This window comes from Anomaloglossus baeobatrachus, chromosome 3 (assembly GCF_048569485.1).
Source record: "Anomaloglossus baeobatrachus isolate aAnoBae1 chromosome 3, aAnoBae1.hap1, whole genome shotgun sequence".
In the NCBI taxonomy this organism is placed as follows: Eukaryota; Metazoa; Chordata; class Amphibia; order Anura; family Aromobatidae; genus Anomaloglossus; species Anomaloglossus baeobatrachus.
This window is the reverse complement of record NC_134355.1, coordinates 121,716,445-121,737,157: the sequence shown is the minus strand read 5'-3', so window position 1 is coordinate 121,737,157 and position 20,713 is coordinate 121,716,445. Positions and strand designations below refer to the sequence as shown.

The 20,713-nt window shown below is 42.1% G+C and overlaps 1 protein-coding gene across 3 annotated transcripts in view; it reads right to left on the bottom strand.

The window, feature by feature from the left end:
• SYNDIG1 (synapse differentiation inducing 1) overlaps positions 1–20,713 on the bottom strand; it is a 462,371-nt gene that overhangs the window by 39,582 nt on the left and 402,076 nt on the right. The gene's annotated exons all lie outside the window — the stretch shown is intronic.

The window sequence follows — 20,713 nt, the reverse complement described above, 5'->3', positions numbered from 1 at the left end:
AATCAGTTGCAAGAATTTTTAGCACCAAATGGCTAAAAATAATAAAAAAAATAATAAATAGTTGAGCACAGTTTAGGTTTTGATCAGACCAGTATGAAAAAATGGTCATGCAGGTGACATTGCACCTGCAAGTCATCCAATCCAACAGGATTGTGCATGATCAGCACCTACTGACAACCCCTTTAAAAGTGAAGGGGCCTTAATCCCAAAAAGCCCACTTAAAAATTGCAAAGATGTTTTAATTTAAAAATAAATTAAACTTTTTAATTGTATATCATTAAATAAATGTATATGGTGTGCACCTGCTGAACATTCTCATTAAACCCTAGTGTAGTGCTAGGTCACATTACACCTGCAGTTAATGTGTGCAGGATCTTCTCTCGTATCTGATGGCTCCTTCCTTCTGGGTTTTCATCCTAAACTTCACCCTCGCTTATCCTTTTGCAAAGTGCAGAGCCAATACTGGTGACTGCAAAGTGATACTGACATGTGGACAGAGACAGGAAAAACGCTGGCAGCACTGATTGTTAGTTGGTATTGCTCTCTGTGACACATATTACGATTAGATATGCAGACTATGTCATGCTGGGGTTAGATGGATCAGTGTAGTGTATGACAAAAGACGGGATTAGATGTGTGGCCCTGCTCCATCCACTTCAATGGGAGCAGTGGTGTAATGTGTGACACAGCACCATCTATTTCTATAGTGGTGCACTATGACCCCTATGCAAGCAGTGGTGCAATGTTGTATCACAGGTGATGGATTAGATACATGGCTGGGGAGGGTGACCTGGACAGCTGGCCATGTGCAGGTCACAGCTGGGCATGCACAGGTCACACAGCTATATCTCCTTTTTGTGTGTTGCCAGTAGTGGAAGGGGTTTCAGAGCACCAGGCCTACACCCTCTAACTCATGCACCTCTTACTGATCAATGTTTAAGGTAGAAATGCTAGGCCACGCCCTGTCCCATGCATCCATGGTGTACCATTATTCTATTTGTGCTTACATACATAAATTTGACCTGCAACTACTTAGCATATGATTAGTTATGCAGATATTTGTCATGTCACTGCATTGTTACTAATGTGCTCTTAAAAATTATAAATTTTAATTTTTATTATTTTGGTAGAATTTTGTAAATCCACCTTTGACTTTCAACACTGCCTGAACCCTTCTGGGCATGCTCTCGATCAGATCAGATTCAAGCATGTCTTCACCGAAATCTCACCCAGGTCTCTTCAACATGTTCCCAGTGTTGGTGCATACTGGTCTACTCACTTGGTTATGTATACAGCTTTTTCTTCAACTCTACCCACAAGTGTTCAAATGGGTTCAGGTCTGAGGACTGTGAGGGGCAAATCCAGCATCTCTTCTTCATTGTCATTGAACAATTTATTTCACAATCTCAACTTTGGGTCATTGTCCTGCTGGAACACTATGTCTTCCTTTACATACCAATAGTTCTTGAGTGTACAAAGAGAGAGGTCAACAAGGGACCAAATCTTGTAGGATACTCACATATAACTCAGCATTGAGACCACCATCAAGCCAGGTCAAATATCCAATACCTTTGACTATGAAATAAGATCCCATATCGGACTTGCTCCATCGACCTTAACAATTCCTTCAATTTCTTAATCTATTAGCTTTTTTTCTCTTATTTCTTCAAGATATATTTCCACCTTTCAGAGTTTAGTCTATTAACTTTCGTCTCAATGCTCCAAATCAACTGTTTTCAATCTCCTATTATTGCAAACTGGAACCAATGCTTCTTATGACGATAATGAAGTCGAGACTTCATCAAATGTTTTCGGGTCACCATTCCAGACTTGTGTAAAGTGTGTGGCAGAGTTCTTGCATGGATGTCTATGATCTCACGATTATGAAGCATACAGGCCACCACCACTTCAATGTTTGTTGACCCAGAACTGATAGACCTTGGGATGAGTTGACTTATTGACTCTGATATTTTGCCTGGACGCTCACCTCTTGGCTTATGAATGGGTGGACGGACTTCATTTTGTGTTCTTCCAACTGTCATGGCCTCACATGACACAATTTGGTAATTTTCTTGGCCAAGAGACTGATATCAATGAGCTGGATGAAGCTGTTTCTCTTTTCTTGGGAAATCTTCTCCATAACAGCTCTTTGATTTGAACCAGTGACCTTTTGCTTGGGAATCAAAATAATAACACATTGAGCTATGAGGAACTATAAAAAAACAGATTGTAATTTGTAGTATACAGGAAGAAAAATATTTTTCCACCACCAGGAGCAAAATAGTAACAATGCAGTGACATCACAAGAATCTGCATAACTACTCATATGCTAAATAGCTGCAAGTCAAATTGATCTATGCGATAGTAAAGATGTTACTGTTTTGCTATGTTCAGGTAATGATTAAATAATAGGAATGAAATAATTGATTAAAATGTGCATGTATAACTATCTTACAGCTTTACTTCAAAAGAGAATGGATGCCTTCAATGGCATTTGGTTTCTGTAGAACTATCAAACTATTGGGCTATACAACATCAATAAAACGCTGAGTACTTGGGGATCCATATGGTATTTGTGGCAGTCATGAATATTGCAGAGTAGATTACCATCTTTTGTGATAATAGGATCATTCTCCCACATATATTTTCCATTTCATTTGTGACTTGTGTTGTATTATTTTATTTTACAATTTATCAAATTGTTTTTGTTTTCTTATTTTTTTGTAGTCTTTATGTATTACTTTATTGCTACAAAGTTATTCAATTCAATTCTTCAGCTTATTTTGGTTATATACAGGGTTATGATAAAGTGTTCATACCCTGGGAACTTTTCCACATTTTTTCAAGTTACACCCACAAACTTAAATGTATTTTATTGGGATTTTATGTGATATACCAACACAAAGTAGTATTTGTAAAGTGTAAAGGAAATGATTAATGGTTTTCTAGATATTGTAAAAATATAAATCTGAAAATTGTCACATGCATTTGTATTCAGCCTCCTGATTCAATACAGTGGAACCTCGCTTAACGAGTAACCCAGTTAGCGAGTATTTCGCTTAATGAGCAAAGCTTGCTGTAAATTTGTAATTTAGTTTACGAGCAAGCTTTGCCATACGGGCAAAATACTCACCGCACACACTTCCCGTTCTGTACATCCACCGTGCTCTAACCCGCTCTTGCAGACCGCACAAACACGCACAAACACGCACAAACACGCACAAACACACACAAACACACACAAACACACACACATATTATCCTCACCTTACCTTCTGTTCCATCTTCGGCTTCACGAAGACCGGCAATGGAATGGAAGGTAAGATGAGAATAATGTGTGTGTGTGCATGCGTGTTTGTATGTGTTTGTGCATGTTTTACGTGTTTGTATGTGTGTAGATATAGAGAAAGGCACAAAAACCGCTCACCACTGCAGAGACAAGCCTGAATATATCCTCCTGTTAATGTCCTTTAGTCCGGCACGGATTACAGCAGCAAGCTGAGAAGGTAATGGAACAAAACAATGGAAAAGATCCAGCTGGACTCCAAGGGGATGAAAAAAAATGCTTCTTTATTTGTAACTTGATTAAAAATAAATATCCATATTTCAAGTGAAAACACCGGCTTGTGCACACTGATGAATGGCAGATGTATACCACAACGCGTTTCGGCGGGATGCCTTCCTCAGGTCATAGTCAGTACAAGACTAAAGGATATTTATAAATGTTTTTCCTAAGCAGCGGACCAACCCACATGTTCTCAATGAATTAATTAAATAGGGGAGTATACGCTGCTCAGGCAAAATCACATGTTCACAAAAAACCCCCCAGAAAATACAGAAATAGACCATGAAGTATTTATCCAACCATATGTTACACAAATATTCATCCAGATAGAACAAAGAAAAAATAATTATAGATCAATCATTCAATTTATATTTAGGTACATGTACCCTATATATGAGTATATATGCATTTTATATTTCTTTTTTCTTTCTTTAGAAAATGGACATGAAAATCATTGAATGCACTAAAACCTCTGTTATATAAATATATAGGTATAACTAACTGTATTCATATGTCAAACACATTATAAGAACCCCGGTATACATAAAAAACATTTCCCTAAGATATATAAAAAAAATTCAAAAACATCAATAACATAAAATCAAATCATATCTGCTATTCAATCCCTTAGGGAGGCGAGTATCCAGCATAAAAAGCCACCGACTTTCATGATTGAGTAACTTTCTCCTATAATCACCTACTCTCGATGGTTTAAAAACCCTTTCTATACCTTTGAATTTAAAGGCTGTCAGATCACCTTTGTGAACTGTGGCAAAATGTTTGGATACCGCAGAGATACCAATTGCATTAACATTTATTGAGTCGGACATGTGCTTACGTATATGTTTTTTAAGGGGCCCACTGTACAGCCTACATACTGGATCTGACATTGTTCACACTCTATCAGATACACCACATGGTCGCTATTACAGTTAATGAAAGTGTCAATGTTGAAACTGTTGCCATTGTAAAAAGATACAAAAGTATCACTTTACTAACAAAAGTGCAGCATTTACATTTGGCGGCACCGCACCTGAAAAAACCTTTGAGTTCCAGCCACGTGGCAGATCTGACAGGCCACGCGGAGACAAATGTACTGGGAGACAGAATGTTCTGCAGAGTGGGGGCTTTTCTGGCAACAAATCTGACTGTGTTCTTATTCATAATCTCCTTCAGTCTCAGATCTTGGTTCAGCAGAGGTAGGTATGTGTGTGGAATGGCCCAATAGGGAACCAGGATGGGACATTTAACAAGTTGTGGAACGAATTGTCCTTATTGCAATGATTTCCTATGGGAAATTTTGCTTTGTTGAACAAGTAACTTGGTTAACAAGCACACTTCCAGAACGGATTGTTATTGTTAACCAAGGTTCCACTGTACATTATACCACCACCTTTTACTGCAGTTACTGCTGCATGCCTTGAGGGGATATGTCTCTACCAGCTTTGGTCATCTAGAGGCTGAAACTTTTACCCATTCTTCTCTGCAAAGTAGCTTTAGCTCAGTGATATTGGATGGAGACGTCTGTGAAGAGCAATTTTCAGGTTTTGTCACAAATTCTCAATGGGATTTAGGTCTGGACTTTGACTGGGCCATTCACACACATGAGTATGCTTTGTTTTAACTTTTTGGTTGTAACATAAAAAAATATGTAACGTGAAAAAATGTGGAAAAGTTCACGGGGTATGAATACTTTGAATACTTTTTAATGCACTGTATGTAAGGATACTGAAATGACTGAGTGCTGTTTTATTCTTGTATTTGTGAAGAAAAAAACAAACAATACACAGTTAACAAGAAAAAACATGTATGTAGCATACAAGCTTTCTTTTCTTTCTCCTATCTTGAACCCACCACACTATAATGCGTAGCATAGCTCTAGATTTGTGCAAAGTATTTCTGAAAACTCTGACAGACTCTGCATCTTTATAAAATAATCAGAACAATTCATCTCTCCGCTATTTAGCCTGTTTTCCATTACTCTACTACTTCTTAACAAGTTGTAACAGGATATTACATTATGCCTCATTTTCACATTATTTTCATTGCTTTTTATCTTTTTTACTGTCCAATTTGTATCTGTTAGACCATTTCGATGAATAAAACATGATTGCTTTTTCCTCTGATAACCATATTAATCTATTTATTGAAATATAAGGAACATGTAAAAAAGTGTAACACGTAAAGTCTAGCACAGAATAAATTAACACAATATTTCCAGATTAATATAGTTTGGTCGATCTCTTTGATATGAGTTATTACATAGAGAGAATTTCTCTATAAGTCTCATACAGAGGGGAGATTTATATAACCAAGAGGTAATGAAAAACAGAATTACGGTATTTGCTTTTACTGTAGCTGAGAATTGTGCTGGAAGACATTTTTGGGATATCTGACATAAAAGCTGGTGTCTTGTTATCAAGGGAAAATATGTATGTTCCTTGCCCTATACTTTAGAGATATACTTTGTGCCCTAAATGTTTATGGAGAACTAAGAAAATTTAAAAAAGATGATCATGGTTGAACATATGGGATTGAAGACTCAACACTAACAGTAATATTGTCCTACATATATATTGAATTTAGTCAAATATGCTCAAAGATTCATTGCAGGGATCCCAAACCTGTGGCTCATGGTCTGGTGATGTGTGGCTCTCGGCTGCCTACAAACTTGGTGCATTAGCACCGGATCTAGCAAACAGTTATGAAGAGCAGGTCTCCAGATGGGGACTTTTGTGAGGAAGCCCACATAGAAGAGCAGATCTGGATTCCCATATACTGGCCTTTGGTTTGGAGATATAAATTAAGTAAATGTGGAGATAGTATGATACTATTAGACAGGGGGATGCTTGAAGCTGGATATGATTGTGTGGTGGGAGTGCATAATGCGAGAATACCAAATGAAGGTAAGGTGGGAACCTCTAGATGTAAGTATAGTGCCTTGATGTGATTTCTGCGGGGAATCTTTGGCTTTCACGATACTGATAATGGGAGCTCTGATTGTGACCAGAGATGAGCGGACCTGGGTTCAACAGGTTCAGCCGAACTTTAGAGAAAGTTTGGTTCTGGACCCGAACCTGACCTTAACCCCAATGGAAGTCACTAATTGGGCAGTTAGGCTCTCCGCCCACATACAGCCACCCATAAACAGATCACTTCCAGAGGAGAGAGGCTTTTTGTAATTTTTTTGTTTGTACTACATTCGATAAAGCAGTTATTACCCCCCAGTGAGAGACATTCGGAGACTGCAAGTGACTTGCACTGGGCCGAGGACCGAGTGTCCCTAAGCACACTGATGGTCGATCATGTGGTTAGCATACGGACAACATCCAAACTCCGTACTTTACTGTTTCGGTTTGCTTATCTCTGGTTGTCAATGCTATGGGTGCTCTGTATTAGACTCGTGGCCTTCTCTCAGAGCTGAATGTGGCTGTCAAGGTAATTAAGGTTGGGGACCACTGATCTAAGGCATTTAAATTGAGGATGTTTAGTTTGGATACTAAGTGCTAAAATGAATCTTATGTCATCTCAAGGATTCTTACGAGTTCATGGCATATCTATAGAATACGTAGGGCTAGCTGATTATCAAATAAGCACAAATTCTACTCTGCAACATGAGAATACATTAGTCTTATAAATAGCAGAACAACAAGATGTACAGACTCTTACGGGCTTCATTATATAATTTTACTAATGACCAAATCAGTTCATGACTGGTAGACAATAGTGATGAGCGAGTATGCTTGTTACTACTCGGTACTCGCACAAGTATCACTGTACTCGGGCTACTCGGCGGGGACCGAGTAATTTCGCGATACTCGTGCTGTACTCGTGGTCTTCATCCCTGCATGTTGGTGCTCTTTTGAGAGCCAGCCCTCATGCAGGGATTGGCTGGCAGACCACTGCAATGCCACAGCCCTGTTAGTTGTGGAATTGCAGTGATTGGCCGGCCTGCACAGCGTGACCGAGCCTTTATACCGGCGGGCGCGCTGTGCTCTGCACACAGCCATCTCATATTCCCTGCTTTCCCCGCCCACAGGCGCCTATGATTGGTTGCAGTGAGACATGCCCCCACGCTGAGTGACAGCTGTCTCACTGCACCCAATCACAGCAGCTGGTGGGCGTGTCTATACTGTGTAGTAAAATAAATAAATAAATAATTTAAAAAAACGGCGTGCGGTCCCCCCAATTTTAATACCAGCCAGATAAAGCCATACAGCTGAAGGCTTGTATTCTCAGGATGGGGAGCCCCACGTCATGGGGAGCCCCCCAGCCTAACAATATCAGTCAGCAGCCGCCCAGAATTGCCGCATACATTATATGCGACAGTTCTGGGACTGTACCCGGCTCTTCCCGATTTACCCTAGTGTGTTGGCAAATCGGGGTAATAAGGAGTTAATGGCAGCCCATAGCTGCCACTAAATCCTAGATTAATCATGTCAGGCGTCTCCCCGAGATACCTTCCATGATTAATCTGTAAATTACAGTTAAAAAACACACACACCCGAAAAATCCTTTATTAGAAATAAAAAACACTAACAAAGTCCCTCATCACCAATTTATTAACCCCGACAAACCCTCCATGTCCGGCGTACTCCACAGTCCTCCAGCGTCGCGTCCAGCTCTGCTGCATGCAGGTGACAGGAGCTGCAGAATACACCGCCGCTCCGGTCACCTCCACGCAGCTAATGAGATGAGTAGCGCGATCAGCTGCTGTCAGTCAGGTAACTCACGGCCACCGCTGGATCCAGCGGTGGCCGTGATTAACCTCAGTGACAGCTCAGCTGATCGCTATACTCTCCTCAGTTGCTGCGTGGAGCTGACCGGAGCGGCGGTGAGTAGCGCGATCAGCTGAGCTGTCACTGAGGTTACCCGCGGCCACCGCTGCATCCACCGCGGGATCCAGGTAACCTCAGTGACAGCTCAGCTGATCGCTATACTCACCTCAGTTGCTGCATGGAGCTGACCGGAGCGGCGGTGAGTAGCGCGATCAGCTGAGCTGTCACTGAGGTTACCTGCGGCCACCGCTGTATCCACCGCTGGATCCAGTGACAGCGGGTAACCTCAGTGACAGCTCACCTGATCGTGCGGCTGTCTTCATTTGCTGCGTGGAGGTGACCGGAGCGGTGGTGTATTCTGCAGCTCCTGTCACCTGCATGCAGCAGAGCTGGATGCGACGCTAGAGGACTGTGGAGTACGCCGGACATGGAGGGTTTGTCGGGGTTAATGAATTGGTGATGAGGGACTTTGTTAGTGTTTTTTATTTCTAATAAAGGATTTTTCAGGTGTGTGTTTTTTAACTGTAATTTACAGATTAATCATGGAAGGTATCTCGGGGAGACGCCTGACATGATTAATCTAGGATTTAGTGGCAGCTATGGGCTGCCATTAACTCCTTATTACCCCAATTTGCCAACGCACTAGGGTAAATCGGGAAAAGCCGGGTACAGTCCCAGAACTGTCGCATATAATGTATGCGGCAATTCTGGGCGGCTGCTGACTGATATTGTTAGGCTGGGGGGCTCCCCATAACGTGGAGCTCCCCATCCTGAGAATACCAGCCTTCAGCCATATGGCTTTATCTGGCTGGTATTAAAATTGGGGGGGACCGCACGCCGTTTTTTTAAATTATTTAATTATTTATTTCACTGCACAGTATAGACACGCCCACCGGCTGCTGTGATTGGGTGCAGTGAGACACCTGTCACTCAGCGTGGGGGCGTGTCTCACTGCAACCAATCATAGGTGCCGAAAAGCAGGAAAGCAGGGAATACGAGATTGTTTAATGAGCGGCCGGCTTTTTCAAAAGAGGAAAAGCCGCCGGAGTTTAGCGAACAGCTGTGCAGCGCCGCGGCAGTGATCGGGGAACGGTAAGTAAGAGAGAGGGGGGAGAATGACCGACAGACTGTGAGAGAGGGACAGACAAGACAGAGAGAGACCGACCGACGGGAGATAGAATGAAAAAAAAAATGACCGACATCGCTAGTAAAAAGCACAAAACGTGCGTTTTGGACATCGGAGTGCCACACAATGTTTTACGTAAAATCTTTCATGTATTAATCTCAAAAAGTAACATACACCAGCTCTATCTCACTACTGGGTATGTGCCCTTGACATTTCCGCCATGAAAATTCATTTTGGTGTCATTTTGGAAGGTTTTCTGGTGAGTCCGTAAAAATGGCGTAAAACTCAGACAAAATTGTTCACAGCTGTGACTTTTGAGTGATAAATGCTTCAAGGGGTCTTCCCCATGCTGTTGCCATGTCATTTGAGCACTCTTCTGAGACTTTTGTGACATTTTTAGGGTTTCTACATGCTGCCGGGGGTCATTTCATAAAAATACTCGGGTCTCCCATAGGATAACATTGGGCTCGGTGCTCGGGCCGAGTACACGAGTATCTTGGGATGCTCGGCCCGAGCCTCGAGCACCCGAGCTTTTTGGTACTCGCTCATCACTAGTAGACAACCTTTCGGTAGTTCAAGAAAATAACCTGTCCATAGCATCTGTAAGAAATTCAGTAGGTCATACACCAAAGTGCCCAATCACTGTAGTTTACCAAGTACATAATATCTGTTCATTGTATTTGTTATTAGTTTTCTTAACGTGAACCTGTTAGGCGCAATATGTACCCAGAACCACGAGCAGTTCTGGGTGTATATTGCTACTCCCTGCCTAACTGTCCCAGGCTATACTAGCATAGATAAAGAGATATTTAGAAAAGGTATTTGTAAAGATACCATATGATATGCTAATGAGGCCAGTAACTAGCCCCCTGGGTGTTAGTTCCCTTGTCTAGTCGGCCCCATTAGCATGTTATTATGCCCCTGTGGGCGTGTTAACATGCTAATGAATGCGTAGTGTAAGAAGATGATCTCACTCACCTCTCTGCCACCATCGCGTCTGATGTTGGACTTCGGCTCAGTGCACATGATCCCGGATTTTCGGTCATGCGCACTACACGAGTTTGAAGCCAGGACACGTACACCCAGCTTCATAGTGTGCATGACCGAAAGTTAGGGATTATGTGCCCGGAGCTGAAATCCAGGAGTCGGACGGGATGGCAGCGGAGAGGCAAATGTGACTATCCTCTGACGCTGTGTATTCTTTAACATGTTAACATGCCCACAGGGCGACTGGCCAAGGGAACTGGCCTCATTAGCATATCATATGATGTCTTTATCTAAGCTACTAGATACAGGGACTGCCAGGGCAGGGATTAGCAATATGCACCCAGAACTGCTCGTGGTTTGGGGTGCATATTGCACCTGACAGGTTCCCTATAATTCAAAATATGCAAACATCATTTTACAATGATGATGGACGTTATCATATCATTCTGTTATTTCTGGAAACCAATATATGGAAGTCCTAGAAAATATAAGTGAATATATTCTCTTCTGACCTTATTCCATTCATTTTCAATTTACAGTAAATCAATAGCTTGTCTATCGCCCTGAAAACCTAGAACGCTCTCCACAAGTCAAGATTTCTTTGAGACATTTTTTACCATTTGAGAATTGATGTCAAGTCCCAAATATATTCAGAATAACACATTGCGCGTATTAATAATTAGAAATGGCTTAAGAATCTATAATCAGGATGGCAATGATGCTAAAAAATCCCGGCTGATGCAGAGTTCATGCTAAAATGCATTATAAATAAATAATTCTCTGTCACATAGGACAGAATCATGTAGTGTAGAGGTGACGGAGGCACTTAAAAGACTGCATAAAATATTCCATTAGCATTATAGCAGTGAGAACATTTCCTATTACTTCTCTGGTAATATAATCAAATTCTGTTACACAAAAGCCACTGGTGACAATAAGGTCATTTAAGCGGCTGCTCTGCGAAAACATAATACTTTATCTCAAGTAAATGTTAAAAAGCTGCTTTTATATTAAATAATACATTATTACCAATGTATTTATTTGACTTAAAATACCTTTTATTTTCTTAAATTAACCTTTAAATAATATTCAACAATAATTAAAGGAGTATTCCCATATCCAAGATCCTATCCTAGTATTCAGTAGGTGTGATAATAATAATATTAGCAAATACCTTCAATTAGAAATAGTATAGTTTTCTTGATTATCTACGCTGCTTATCTCATCTGCATGCATGGCAATAGCTTAGGTATCCATGGTTGTGAACAAGAGCAATATAACTGTCATTATATGCGTGCGTGGTCATAACCATGGATACCTAAGCTGCAATACCCTGCACATGAGGTAAGAGACATGGCCAAATCAGGAGAACTATACCACATTGCTAATTGGAGGTATTTACTTATATTATTATTACACCTTATACATATTGGGATAGGATCTGGGAATACCCCTTTAAACAATAAGCTTAAAATACAAAAAGAACATTTAAAGTAAAATATTAATTACCACCAAGCATATAAACACAAAGGTTATATTTTAAACACCTGGCACTCCTACTGATCATCTGTTTTACCGTTCTTAATGTATAGCAGTTGCTGCCGGGTACTGCAGATATGGTCCTATAGATTAGGAGTCCTTGGTAATGGCTGCAATACATTGAATGGAGCTGTCCTCTTCAGTTATGTTCAGTGTTTACATCTGGCCACTACTGGGCTGCAGTTGAAGCCCCATTTCTTTGATATTGATGATCTATCCTAAGGATAGGTCATAAAAATTATATGCCTGGACAATCCCTTTAAACTCAAACACCCCCTCTAAAATCTAAACTTTGGATTAGTGCTTAAAAAGCATTCCCATCAAAGCTTTTTCTCTTAATATATTGCAAATATCATATTAGATAGCACAGTGTACTTAAAATTGCTCATTTTGCCTTTCTACTCAATTAATTCTTCTCTTTCCCATTTGAATTCTGAGAATGATGAAGAATTGAATCAGGATTTGTAAGTTATTGGATCGGACAAAAGAAAAGGCTATGTATAGCCAATAGTGATTACAGAAACACTCCTAAGATTTTATCCTCTTAATAAATGCAAGCATCAAATTATATAAAAGTGAGTGTTTACAATTCTCTTTTTGTCATTCTACCCAGTTAATTCTTACCTTGTTTCACTAGGTCTATGACATCACATCTGTATGTAGGAAGAGGATATATTATTCCACTGCATGAGTCATTATTAAAACTAACTAAAATCATTTTGCAGTTCTAATCATGACTCATGTCTCACTCATGGAAAAGAGATTTCCTGTTTCTACATACAGCTTAGAATTCAGCTAGTCTGTTTTTAATCACATGATGTCATAGACCTAGTGGAAAAAGGTAAGAATTAACTGGGTAGAGGGGCAAAATGAGAATTGTAAGCACACAGTGCTATATAATTTGATGCTTGCAATTTATTAAGAGGATAAAAACTTAGGAGTGTTTCTTTAATCACTACTGGCTATACATGGCCTTTTCTTTTGTCCGATCCAATAACTTACAAATCCCGATTCAATTCTTCATTATTCTCAGAATTCAAACCTCTGCTTTGCCTAAGATATCTCTTCTTCTGGAACTCTCACCTTCATTCTGTGGGATTCCAAGTCTTTATGTACACACAGCAAATTTAGCTTTGCCAACAAGAATATATCCAAGACCGTTAAGTTCTTAAACCTTACTGATCACCCACCACACTTCCACTGAAGATGTCTCGAACTGTATACCATTTCCTTTACCTCTTGTGCTTATTTTGTATTCTTTACAGTTTTTAAACGAATATAGGCATAAATGCTATCTAAAGTATATAATCTGTAACAATCATTATAATGTTTTAAACCCATATTGTGCTATGGATGTTGATGCTGGTGCTATATAAAAAGTTAAGTTCAAAATCTGTCTATATTTCTTTGATTTCTGAAGTAGAAAATTATACTAGTTTATACACAAAAAAATAAGAGCAGCATAAAAAATCTTCTCAAAGTTGTGGGTGCAAGGCCAACCAAGAACTATCCAATTGCAGACATAATGTGACGCCTGCCTGGATCCACAGACTCAGATGGGCTGTAAAGGGGAGGCTAGAGGGAAGCCACTCACCAAGTAGGACCCCCAGAACTCTGAAACACTTTAACCCCTATACAGGGATTTGGAATTACACAGGACCCTGGAGATCACTACCTGTGGAAGGCTGCAGTCCGATGAAAGTAGTAGTCAGGCAGGGTCAAACCAGGAATTGCGGAACAGGGACAGCATCGGCAGGCAGTGACGTAGTCAGCAAACGTAGCAGAGGTCAGATCCGGGTCGGGCAGCAAGGTACAAAAACAGTAGGCAGAAGGGTAGTCAAAAACACGCAGAAGTCAACACAGGAATCACCAACAGAATAGGACGTAAGAGGAGCCAGGAAAATCAGAACTATATCTGGCAGTAATCATGTGACAGGAGGGGAAATAAGAAGGGTGTGGTGTCTTCCCATTGGCTGTAGCTGAATGCTGGCAACTTCAGCTGGAAAACACATGCCACCCACAGTCAGCCAGCAGTACTGCATATCCCAAGCTAACCCAGCCCAGTGGATGATCGGAGCCTGCGCCCACTGGTGCCGCTGGCATCGACTTCTCTCCCATCACCAGCACCATCCGCGGCAGGAACACGGCGTCGCCTGGCGATCGGAGCAGAAGTCACTGGAGCAGACTCCGGCGGTGACGTAACACATATAGAAAAAATAAAGAGGGAGGCAGCACTCCATACATTGCAAAAATCAGACCTTTATTGGACTATAAAGTGTGATAGCAACACATCGGTTCCCAGGAACCTTTCTCAGGCTTGAGAAAGGTTCCTGGGAACCAAATTATTGCTATCACACTGTAGGGGCCAATAATACTCCATTTTATAGTTAGACACTAACCAGCCCTAGTCTTTGTATAACTAGACAGCTTCGCCATCTAGAAATTAGTAAAGACTGGGAATTCCTCACTTGATGTAATTAATATAGTATTGTAAGTGCCCTTTTGAGTACTCCAGGGCCGGATATTGTAAAAAAAGGTCAGCAAGGGCTTGTTTTTACTTGTACTTGGTTATTTTAGCAACAGAATTGTTTTGCTTATAGTTTTTTTTTAAGATAGCAGATCATGGCCATGACTGCTACTTTTTGTCAGCCATGTTAGCTCTCATGGGGCAAATTTATTTGTCACCTGGTCACTCCAACAGCCTTTCCTTTTCTCCCTGCCCACTGAAAGTCAATCATGATAGGGGAACATCTTCAATGCCATTTCCACTCGTGGTGCAAAGACATGTTGGACTGAATGTATCCCAGAGCATAGGGTAAAACATGATTTAGTAGCCACAACACATTTGGAGTCATTTATAGAATTTTTTTCTGGTGTTACGATGTGGTACAATTTGTCAAAAGTAGTGTTTATGCAAAATTGTAACTTTTTATCTCTTTGTGCCTACCTTGAGCTTTTAAAAGAAAATATATGAAGCTTAGCAAAAGGGACTTGGTTTACTAGTATTGGCATAAAGTAGATTTTCTTTTTTGATGCACAAAAAGATCAAAAGATGTAAACATTCATGTTACACGCTGCACGGTGGCTCAAAGGTTAGTGGTTGTCCTGGGTTCAAATCTCACCAAGGGCAATATCTGCAAGAAGTTTGTATGTTCTCCCAGTGTTTGCGTGGGTTTCCTCTGGGTTCTCCCGTTTCCTCCCACACTCCAAAGACATACTGATAGGGAATTTAGATTGTGAGACCAAATGGGGACAGTGTTGCTGATGTATGTAAAGTGCTGCAGAATATGTTGGCGCTACATAAAGATTATTATTAGGTACAATGTCTACGGGTCTTTAAACTTTTGAAACACTTTCTTCAGTGGGCTATAGGTTCAAGACTAATCCATAAAATACCAGGTTTGATAAATTCTAATAGAATCATAGAATGGTAAAGTTGGAAGGGACCTCAAGGGCAATCGGGTCCAACCCCCTGCGAGTACAGGCTTTGCTAAATCATCCCAGCTATATGGTTATCCAGTTTTCACTTGATGATTTCCATTGATGGAGAGCTCACCACCTCCTGTGGTAGCCTGTTCCACTCCCTGACTGCCCTCATTGACAGAAAGGTTTTCCGGTCTAATCTGAATCTCCTTCCTTTAAGGGTACCTTCACACTTAGCGATGCAGCAGCGATCCGACCAGCGATCTGACCTGGTCAGGATCGCTGCTGCATCGCTACATGGTCGCTGGTGAGCTGTCAAACAGGCAGATCTCACCAGCGACCAGTGAACAGCCCCCAGCCAGCAGCGACGTGCAAGCGACGCTGCGCTTGCACGGAGCCGCCGTCTGGAAGCTGCGGAGACTGGTAACTAAGGTAAACATCGGGTATGGTTACCCGATGTTTACATTAGTTACCAGCGCACACCACTTAGCTGTGTGTGCAGGGAGCAGGGACCCGCGCACACTGAGCGCTGGCTCCTTGCTCTCCTAGCTACAGTACACATCGGGTTAATTAACCCAATGTGTAATGCAGCTACATGTGCAGAGAGCAGGGAGCCGCGCACACTGCTTAGCGCTGGCTCCTTGCTCTCCTAGCTGCTGTACACATCGGGTTAATTAACCCAATGTGTACAGCAGCTACATGTGCAGAGAGCCGGAGCCGGCAGCACAGGCAGCGTGAGAGCTGCAGAGGCTGGTAACTAAGGTAAATATCGGGTAACCACCTTGGTTACCCGATGTTTATCTTGGTTACAAGCTTACCTCAGCTGCCAGACGCCGGCTCCTGCTCCCTGCTCGCTTCATTTGTCGCTCTCTCGCTGTCACACACAGCGATCTGTGCATCACAGCGGGAGAGCGCCTTTGAAGAAAACGAACCAGGGCTGTGTGTAACGAGCAGCGATCTCGCAGCAGGGGCCAGATCGCTGCTCATTGTCACACACAGCGAGATCGCTAATGAGGTCACTGCTGCGTCACAAAAAGCGTGACTCAGCAGCGATCTCGGCAGTGAGCTCGCTGTGTGTGAAGCACCCCTTAGTTTCATCCCATTGCTTCTTGTACTTCCTTGTGCTAATGAGAATAGGGTAGTTCCCTTTGTACTGTGACTACCTTTCAGATAGTTGTAGACCGCTATTAAGTCTCCTCTCGGCTTTCTCTTTTTCAAACTAAATGTCCCTCATTTTCAAACTTAACATCCCTAATTCTACTGTTTCTTTCTTTCTTTCTACAGCAATTGTTTTCTCTTATAATAAAAAAAGTTGTTAACTTAATTTGGATAAAGCAATATACGAATGTTCAAATATTGTTTCCTCTATTTGGATTTCTAGCTGCTTGGGAAACAACTGTGAAAAAAAACTGAGACGAGATTTTAACCACAGATATTAGTTTTATTTGAGATTCTGAGCCATAAATGCTGAACATCTTTGTTACAGCTTTAGTATTATGGTTTCTAGAATCTATAAGAGTATGTACTGTAGTCATATAATGAACCGCGATATGAATTAAGATGGGTTTTTTTATCAGATGTGCCCAGATTTCTACAATGCTGTAAATGTCACAATACCTGGATTTAAATGTATTCAGTTCCCTTTCGCAAGTATATCATACTCAAATTTACATTTTCAATATATCAAATCATCTTCATATTGAATATATAGTGAACATAAAAATCTATTCAATGTCTGGTAGTTATGGTGAAAAACCGACCATAAGTCAACCTTATCTTCAGCCTATGTCATCATTGGACTTTTATGGGTCCGTTTAGATTTAGGGCCAATATTCTGGAAGTGAACGCTCATTGTAATGCTCGCTCCTGATGACTGGCTCATGTAAACAAGCCGGAAAGCTTGTAATGAGCAAAATGTTCATATGTTGGGCACGTTATTTTTTTTATTGGCTTAGGAATAGAGATGAGTGAACCTTTGGAGGTTCGGTTCACTGGCAGCAAATGAACTGAACCTCTACATGTCCAAACTTGGCCCTAGGAGGTTCGGAATCGCTGCTTGTCAGTTTGAGTCTCTGTCCAAATACAGTCTGCGATAAACAGATCACTTCTGGGGGAGGGTGGGAGCACTTTTACACAAAAAATGTTTTTGATGCACACTACATGTGATCATGCTGATGTGACCCCCAGTGTGCCACGTTCAAACACTGCAAGCAGCTCGCACAGGGCTGAGCACCGAGCGTACCCGGAGCACTGCGTTGCTTGTGTGAGTTAAGTTCGCACGTAAAGGTTTGCTCATCTCTACTTAGGAATCATTGTTATTGGCAGCACATCATCCTGTGTAAACAGGAGATATACTGCCGATACCATTCTATACATATTGATGATACACATCTTTACAATCCAATCTTTCCACTCCCTCTATAGTGTATCAGTTAACACTATAATGCCATTACCAGTTTAATCATCCGTAGCTGTGAGACTGTCAAATCCTCAATCATAAAAACTGTAAATAGTGCACGCCAACCAATCTTTGTATCCATTAATCCGGAGCAGAAGGTTAGAAATCAAAGAGGACATTCAGGATCTGGGGATCCTGATGAGTGCAAGCAATGATGTTAAACTCTCTATTGTGGCCCAGGGTTTGACCCCATAGAAATAAGGGCATGGAGAGTGTTTCATTTCAAACCATGACTATTGGACACATTATCTAACCTCTTGTTTCAAAACAATATAGTTTCTTTATAAAAAAGAAACTTTAGCACAGCCCTAATTAACTTATAGCAATAGGCTTAAAATAACCAGGGCCCCATAACTGCTGCATGGACTCTGTCTCATCTCTGTCTCTGTGGCATGTTTGTGTGGCGCCCTGGACTAGCCAGGTCGTCACAGATAACACACAAACACCCCCACCCCCATTAGACAGGGACACCAGCTAAACACAAAACCCTTGTTGCCTCCCTCCAGTGTCTGATGTCCTCACCAGGTGGGGTGGAGCCAAGCGGTTGGCCCCACCCACCGAGGAGTTCACAGGCCTGGAGGCGGGAAAAGTGACAGTTCAGTGTTGAGCAGTGAAGAGTGAGGAGTGAACACTGGGTTGTCTGGGTTTGTGGCCCAGGCACTGACAGCAAGGTTGGCAGACGGTGGTGGCCATCTGCAGGAGTGGTGAAGCAATGCGAAACCGTAGGACCGGGGTCGGGCGGTCCTACCAGGCTTGGAGCCGCCGACAATAGTCAAATCCGAATGTGACCGGAACCCCACGTGTTTCCTAACAGCAAAAGTCCCGATTGAAGGCAATCGCCCACACCGTGAGGGTATACAGCTACCGCCTAAGGCTAGAGACCCAAGGGCCAGCGCCTGCGGGCAAACGGGCTCCTCCGGTACCCATGCACCTGGGAGCGGACTACCGTTGGGGATCCATAGTAGTCAAACGAGAACATCAAGGTGCAGGGAAAGACAGCCGCCATCACCTGTCCGGGGAGAGACACAGCAGCCGGCTGCGGGACCCGTCCATCCAGCCGTTTGGTTTACCGAGAACGTTGTACATTTCTTACTGAGTGAGTACACCCGTGCCATCTGGCACCGTGCCGCGCTGTCCCTGCAACCCTGCACATCACCAACCCTACCTCCCCGTCACATCATCAGGCCCCGGGACCACCGACCCCTACCCACGGAGGGGGAAAACAACATCCCAGCTGCTCCCTACCATCGCTCCCGGGATCCCCGTCACCAGCAGCGGTGGTGCCCATCTTCACCACGACCCGTGGGTGGCGTCACGGACTAAATCCCCCAAACCAACCACCCTTTTCACTCACGGGCGAGGAGCACCGCTCGAGTCCCCAGATCCGGCCCACCGCTCGAGCCACCAAGCAGCAGCAGCCACAGCAGCGCCGGACCCGAGCGTTAGCGAGAGCGCAGCAGCGGCTGCGCCCTCCCCGCCCGCGACATTTGCTCTTAGGATCGAAGTAAAGCATTTAACAAGTCTCAAAACATCGTCAGGTTGTCCAACAACACACATTTTAAAGCTAAAGCAATTCATTATACTAATTAAACTGATAAAAGACAAGAATCTTAGTTAGGTCAGCCGTAAATACATTTTCCGGCAGGAGTATATTTATGGTGTTCTGGGTCACATTAAGGTTAATTCAGGTGTGTGATCTGGCATCACTCGGGTCTTGTATGTGATCATTACATGTAGCAAAAGCAGAATTTAAACAGATTTATTTTTGTGGTTCTATATTTTGTTTAGAAATATAAAATAGCAAGGGAAATAAGCTCTTGTACCTTACTAGACCATGTTTTAAGACACATTAGCTGGTCAGACAATGATTAATGGGGTTAGAACTACTGATGACCGAGCACTACCATGCTCGGGTGATCAGTATTCGTAATGAGCAGTCAGTCGTTCAGATGGACTCGATGGGGAACTTGAAAATTTATCCCAAAAGATCGTCTGGAAAAATGCTCAAGTATTTCATTGAAATCCATCATACTTGGTACATGACTAGAGCCCATCTGAGCATATGACTGCTCGTTATGAGTACTGAGCACCCAAGAATGGTAGTTTTTGCTCACCACAAGATACTACCTAAAGGTGGTACTAAAGAGAGTCTTTTCTTTTTTTCTAAAAGTGAGCTAATTTGCATACATTTTCCAAGAGTGTATTGCCTGTAAGACTGCCCAAACCAGCGGGATCTTTGCAAGAACCACTATCACCAATATCTACCATAAGCATCTCACTCGACAAATCATTACCTACTTTATTGCTGAGAAGCAATATATAGCGGTTTGGTTTGGCTGATATCCTTATTCAGGCTGATATTTCTCTTTTTATTGAGTTAAACATTGATTACAATGAAGCCATTCATAGCTAAGGCTGCACGCACATCAGCAGTATTCTACCGCAATGCCGGATCCGTCAGAAATGCGGTACAGTTCAATACAGTGGAATCGCAGCAAGATAAGGTCACATGCAGTCATATGCGCATGTGACGGCATGTGACCTTATCTTGTCGCGATGCCATTTAACTGTATTGAACTATACCGCATTTCTGACGGATCCGGCATTGCGGCAGAATACTGCTGATGTGAAGCCCGTTTAACATTAGAGAGACACTTCTTTCTTCTAGAAATGCGCTAAAATGTAAAATTAGCAACCTTCAAAGTAAACTACTAGTGCCAACAAAAGTAAATGTATGACACTGGGACTCTCCAGATTTGGCACATGGATTTGGCACATTTACATTGAAATGTATACTTAAGGGATTGTCAAGAATTAGAAAAACATGGATGCCTTCC